This window comes from Etheostoma spectabile, chromosome 12 (assembly GCF_008692095.1).
Source record: "Etheostoma spectabile isolate EspeVRDwgs_2016 chromosome 12, UIUC_Espe_1.0, whole genome shotgun sequence".
Classification (NCBI taxonomy): domain Eukaryota; kingdom Metazoa; phylum Chordata; class Actinopteri; order Perciformes; family Percidae; genus Etheostoma; species Etheostoma spectabile.
Genome location: NC_045744.1, coordinates 30,118,218 through 30,125,453, shown reverse-complemented (window position 1 = coordinate 30,125,453; position 7,236 = coordinate 30,118,218). Strand labels below are relative to the sequence as shown.

The 7,236-nt window shown below is 41.4% G+C and overlaps 1 protein-coding gene across 2 annotated transcripts in view; it reads right to left on the bottom strand.

Annotated features, from left to right (window-relative positions):
• LOC116699063 (palmdelphin) overlaps positions 1–7,236 on the bottom strand; it is a 25,554-nt gene that overhangs the window by 9,719 nt on the left and 8,599 nt on the right. The gene's annotated exons all lie outside the window — the stretch shown is intronic.

The window sequence follows — 7,236 nt, the reverse complement described above, 5'->3', positions numbered from 1 at the left end:
CATTTCAGGCTTCAAACGTAAAGATATAAAAATTTTATTTTTTGTGAAAAATCACCAACAAGTGGTCAATTGTGAAGTGGAACAAAATCTATTGGATATTTTAAACTTTTTTAGCAAATAAAAACGAAAGTGGCTGCGTGCAAATTATTCGGCCCCTTTCCTTTCAGTGCAGCAAACCCCTCCAGAAGTTCAGCAGGATGTCTGAATGATCCAATTTGTCCTAAATGACTGAGGTGATAAATAGAATCCACCTGTGTGTGGATCAAGTCTCTGTAAAATGCACCTGCTCTGTGATAGTCTCAGGGTTCTGTTGAAAGCGCGGAGAGCATCATGAAGACCAAGGAACACACAGCAGCTCCGTAATACTGTTGTGGAGAATTTTAAAGCGTTTTGGATACAAAAGATTCCCAAGCTTTAACATCCCAAGGAGCACTGTGCAAGCGATCATTTTGAAATGGAAGAGTATCAACCACTGCAAATCACCAAGACCTGGCCGTTTCTGTAAACTTTCAGCTCAGACAAGGAAAGACTGATCAGAGATGCAGCCAAGAGGCCCATGATCACTCGGGAGGAACTGCAGAGAACTACAGCTGAGGTGGAGAGTCTGTCCATAGACAACAACATCGCTACACTGCCCAAATCTGGCCTTCATGAGAGTGGCAAGAAGAAAGCCATTTCTCAAAGATATCCATAAAAGTCTCGTCTAAAGTTTGCCACAAGCCACCTGGGCGACACACCAAACATGTGGAAGAAGGTGCTCTGGTCAAGAAACCAAAATCGAACTTTTTGGCCACAATGCTAACGCTATGTTTGGCATAAAAGCACACAGCTCATCACCCTCACACACCATCCCCACTGTCAAACATGGTGGTGGCAGCATCATGGTTGGGCCTGCTTTTCTTCGGCAGGGACAGGGAAGTGGTTAAATTGAGGGAAGATGGATGCAGCCAAATACAGGACCATTTTGGAAGAAAACCTGTTGGAGTCTGCAAAAGACCTGAAACTGGGACGGAGATTTATCTCCACACAGACAATGATCCCAAACATACAGCAAATCTACAAAGGAATGGTTCACAAATAAACGTATCCAGGTGTAGAATGGTCAAGTCAAAGTCCAGACCTGAATCCAATCGAGAATCTGTGGAAAAACTGAAAACCGCTGTTTACAAACGCTCTCCACCAACCTCCACTGAGCTCGAGCTGTTTTTGCAAGGAAGAATGGGCAAGAATTTCAGTCCTCGATGTGCAAAACTGATAGAGACATACCCCAAGCGACTTGCAGCTGAATCGCAGCAAAAGGTGGCTCTACAAAGTATTAACGCAAGGGGGCCCCACATTTTGCACGCACCACTTTTCAGTTTTTTATTGGCTAAAAAATGTTAAAATATCCAATAGATTTCGTTCCACTTCACAAGTGTGTCCACTTGTTGGAGATTCTTCACAAAAATAATCTTTTCTGTTTGAAGCCTGAAATGGTCAAAAGGTTTAAAGTTCAAGGGGGCCGAATACTTTCCAAGGCACGTATATCAATAAAGGATACTAACTAACTAACTAAAACATGAATGGTAGTAAATTGTGAGTTTGAGTGTATGGTTCATCCCTAATGATAGGAACATTTGTGGACCAACAGATGGTCAGCGTGATTATCATGCTATAAGTGATAATCCCAATTGATAATCTGTGTATTACGACTATTTATAAATGAGATAAGTTAACGTGTAAATGAACGTGTGAACCTTTAGATGCTGGAGGACTGGAGTTTTTCTTGGTCCATGTTCCAGTTTCCTCTGCCTGAGTCTTCCTGAATGCGACTCTTCTCTGCACCATTAAGACAAACACTTAACTGAGATTACAGAGCAGGGACCAACACATGAAAGGCACAATTACCAAGTGGTGCAGATACAACAGTTGAGGTTGTATACTTAGCTATATGATAGTTTGTATGAAAAGCATTACGATGGCATGGAGCCTCTCCTTCAGCAGGCAGCCTCCTCCATTCTGCTGCAGGAGACATCAGAGACACACGGGACATTCTTAAACACCTGTAACAATGCTTATGTAATACAAATGTCAAATTCAAATAAATATTCCCTTCATTAACACGCATTGTGTAAAAATATCTTGTAATAAAAAAACGTAATCTAATATGTATGAAATTTCCTGTTTTTTGTATTAAATGATTACATAAGGCAGTGTTGTCGTAAAAAATAAGGGAGGTGCACTTATAGTGCACAATATAGTGCATTATGTAAAACCAAAATGGATGTTCAGTGTCTTGCCCAAGGCACTTCGACCTGGAACCACCAACCTTCCGATTGCAGGCGACCACTCTACCACTGAGCAACAGCCGCCCCATGGGGACCCATGGTGTGTTGCTGCGTAAGGAGCAGATATCTAGGACTTCACACACTGCTCTGGCTTTTTATAAACGCTATTTCTATCCAGTGGGTCAGCCGGCTGACTGGGGGGACGGGGAGGGTGGGGGTGTCCAGCTTTTAAACTATATATCTGATCTTTGACATGGAAATATTCTGACTACTACCTCTCAACAACATCCCATACTAAAAACACATTAGTAATATTGGCCACCGTAATGAGAGAGTGTGTCCCTCCGCATTGTACATTGTCAATCAGCAGACAGGAAAGAATGACACTATTTTGGAACAGTTCACGCCCTGCCATTGTGCTGGCCGCTATACTGCTCTATTTCCGTATATATTACGTTTTCACATACCGTATAGCGGTGCATAGCCACGGAGAGCGCTACAGCCGAGGTCATTGGAGTGACCCAGGGCTCCAGACTAACTTATTTTCCCAGGAGTATTGCCGCCCTAAGTTAGGGAATGCCGTTTTATTCATATATACAATAATATGTCAAATTAATAAATATATCCTTTGAAATCATGAAATAAATAAATGAGGCCATAAATCATAAATTAATAAATTAAATATTCATAAAATTCATCAATTAGTTAAATAATATATGAAGGTACTGGAACTGTAATTTCATAAGTCAACGTTTATTCAGGAAACATTTATTTCATAAATCCCCATTATTTATTCTGGGGACTTTTATGTCCTAATACCACATTTACTGATTTCCCTCTCTATTTCCAATTTTGTATGCAAATCAGGGGGCGTGGCTATCTCTCCATTCAGAACAGAGACCGGGGCAAAAAAGGTGAGAGTGCACTGGGCTCTACCCAGCGCACATCACCTATTCTGGGGTAACTGAACCACCAATTAGCGCGACCTGACGGAGCAATGCAACCCACTGCGGGTTGACACAGGGACTGCCCATTTCTCCAATGCTCCATTGTTCCCGACTTCTCAATAACCCAAAACATTCCCTTTGGTCCATCCGCATACAAGTGGGCATGCCAGTTTACCACGATTATTTATTGATATATGTTGAAAAGAACTGGACTTAAATTGTTTTAAATTTTGTTACTGTTAAAAACTCAGGATTGGGGAGCCAGTGTGTGGTGGGGGATTCTTAAATAAATTACAAGCATTATTATCAAGCTAAAATTGCGGGGATGTTAGTAAACATAGTAACTAAAATTTGCTAATAATCAAATATTTGTATTGGTATCGGCCTTAAAAATCCTTATTGGTCGGGTTCTAATTTAAGTAGTCATATAGGTAAACTATAAGTTTAATAGTCATTGGACGTTGTCCAAAGCAAGGTTGCGCTGTCACTCACAGCTATTACACCTCCGTGTACACATGAAGTCCAGCTTCCGTTTGATTTCTTCCTAAATGAATGTTCAGACTAGTGTTTGGGAGTCTGCTGTATTTATGGGAGGAAGGAGAGCGTCTTCATATAGATGTGGGTCAGAAGTGTTGTAGTGGAGAGTTTAAACATGGTCCATGAATAAGGGGGTCAGGGTGGAGCCTATTCTAGAAGCCATTTACTGCTTCTATTTCCATGTGCTGGTTCAGACCCATTGACCCAGCAAACACTATCTAAACATGCTACTGACCCGGCCCAGGTCAGGTCCCCAAACACAGTGAAGAGAGGACTACACACCTCATGTCCCAATAACTACCTCCGACAAGGCACTACCGACCGATCAAGGATTTTTAAGGCTGATCATACAATATTTCGTAACTAACTATGTTAACAAACTATGCCAAACGCCAATACTCACATCATGGTTGACCGTCCATTTTTTTTTTTTTTTATAAATATTACTTTTCAGAACTTTTGTCATTATAAATGATTCTGATGGATGAAATTTTAAAAATGACAATAGTTCGGGAAATGCCTGATATCGGCCAATAATATTGGTCGAGCTCCACAAGGTACCCTCCAGCACCCACCCAGCACAAATGAACTGTGAGTTCACTGAGACACTCCCATTGACAGGCGATTGTCAGTTATCCCACACAGGGAGAGTATGGATTTAAGACCATAGTTGTGTTCATGTGGAAATACTCCTAGCAAAGGTCCAGAGAGGACCCAAACCTTTGTTTTTATTTAATAAGTCATTAAAAAAATTTTTTTTAAACTTGATTATAGTGTGATTTTTGTGAGGCTCTGTACCAAACAAGATGTACTCTTTAGTGTTGTAAGAAGGATCATAGGTGGGATCTCTGCAATACTAATCAGAATGGGTTGACACAGATTTTGCCTTTGGTATAATTATTAATTCTGCATTAAAACATCTACAAACAACTATACCAATGTTAATATTTGTTGAGTCTATGTACTTACACTTCCTAAATCTTTCCAGAGTTCAATCTCAGAGAAATCTGTTATTTAATTTTAATGACACAGGACGTTTTATTTAGTCAACCTTGACCCTGTCTACACATGGGCACCCAGACGACGCTTTGGAGTAATCGTCAATCATACAGTGTCACAGAAGAAAAATACTTAGTAACCGTAATACAGCTTGCTTCTCCTGCACAACAGCATCATGTTGTCATTGATTATATGCCACACATTCATACAGCGAGATTTTTTTATAATGGTGTGGCTCTGCAGTGGACAGGTACGGGGAGCAGATCAGACAGGGAGCACATACAGGGAGCTGATCAGACATGGAGCACATACAGGGAGCAGATCAGACAGGGAGCACCATACAGGGAGTGATCAGACATGGAGCACATACAGAGCAGATCAACAGGAGCAACATACAGGGAGCATCAGACAGGGAGCCATACATGGAGAGATCAGACATTGAACACAAATCCAAAGGGTAAGTGCAGCTTCACAATTGAACTCAAAAAAAACTTTCTATGTCCTGCCTGGTCGGGACAAGTGGGAGGCGAAGAGCTATATTTTGTTACAGGTGGTTACATATATTATTTTATTACAAAGCTATTTTATATACAATTGGGGCATAATAAAGCTGCTTATACACTCGACCGTACGTTCACACACACCGCCCCGACTTGAGCTGCAAAAAAGCTCTGGCCGCCCCCCAAAGACGTTTGCCAAAAAGTAACGGGGAAGCTTTGTGACGCTTTGGCCGCTCTGACGTGGCGGCGTTTCTGTTCGCCGGAGAAGCGCACAGCGCCACGGCCAATACACTGACACTAGAAACCTTTATAAATTACATATATATGACAGAAGGTTGTATATTGGTCGCAACACGGGTCTGTTAGCAGTTAGCTCGCTCGTAACCGCTGAGCACATAGCGGCATGCAGCAAAGCGCAGCCGCCAGACTATTCTAGTGACCCGTATAGTGAGCGTTACTGTTCCTATGTACAAACAAGTTTATTATAAAAATATATGTATATTTGAAAAATTTCAACTTTCTGATTGACACTCAACATGCTCAAAACGCCCAAAACGACGCTGACGATTTGCCGCTCCTTGCAGCTGAGAGAAGCCGGCTTCCATGAAAATGAATGACTTCGCTAACTTTAGACGCTCAAGTCGGTGGCGGTGTAACGTACGGTGAGAACCCTTGTTGTGTTTCGAAGCCGACCAAATGTCCCTCTTTTGGAACTCAAATATGGTCACCCTAGACTGACCAGCTTAACGTACTATGTTGATGTTAACATTAGCGTTAGCTCATGCTAATGCTCATGCTCGATAGGAACGTTACGTTATAGGGTTACCACATTGTTTAACAGTTCATGTAGTCATTTTAACCCTCATGTTGTCCTTGGGTCAAATTGACCCTTTTCAGCTTCTTTTTTTTGTCACAAAAAAATGAGCCGTGGAAATAAGCTGAAAATGTCAACATTATATATCAAAAACTTTGGAAAAAAACCACAACATTGAAAAAGTGACAAAAATGTGGGAAAAAGTGATAATAATGTCGGAAAAAACTTTTTTTTTTCCCCATTGTTGACGGAAAGACACACAGGATTAGATTAGATTATTAGATTATACTTTATTTATCCCCCGACGGGAAATTCTGTGCGTTACAGTAGCAACATATCAGCAACAGCAAAAAACAGAAAAACAAACAATAACACACAAACAAGTAACACGAAAGAATACAAGGCAAGAAATACAGCCAGACATACGGCAAGAATAGACAATGAAAATAGGTAGATGGTAAGTAAAATGCGTCAGCAAAAGAATTTTAAAGTGCGGTTGCCATGATAACGAGAAACATATTGCGGTGTAAGTGACTTTAAAAATTAGTTAAGTTTGAATGTTGAATTAGAGCAAAGAGCAAGAGTTCGGTAGCTAATTTAAATTAATTAACCTGAGACCATAAATATTGAAAAGTAAGTACTTGTAATAAAATAATATAAATACCAATATTAAATAAACAGAAAGTTTGTGTAGATGTGGAGAAAAACAGGAACAGAAACCAACACTATCAGGTAGAGCAGGTGTTGTAGAGTCTGACAGCGGCCGGGATGAAGGACCTGCGGTACCCTCCTTCTTACACGTGGGTGTATCAGTCTGCTCTGAAGGAGCTGCTCAGGGACCCCCCAGTGTCATGTGGGTGAGAGGTGTTGTCCATGATGGATGTCAGCTTGGCTAACATCCTCCTCCCCCTACTTCCTCTATGGGGTCCAGGACAGTCCAGGACAGAGCTCGCTCTCCGGATCAGTTCTTGAGTCTGCTCCTGTCCCGGTCCGAGCTGCCCCCCTCCAGCAGGACCACAGCGTAGAGGATGGCAGAGGCCACCACAGAGGTTAAGTATAATTGTTTGATCAAGGTAAAGTAACGGAAACACACTGGGCTAACCCACAATTACGTTTGCCAGCTAACGTTAGCTGTAGATAGAAGACAAAGCAAATGCTACTTTAGTTTAGCA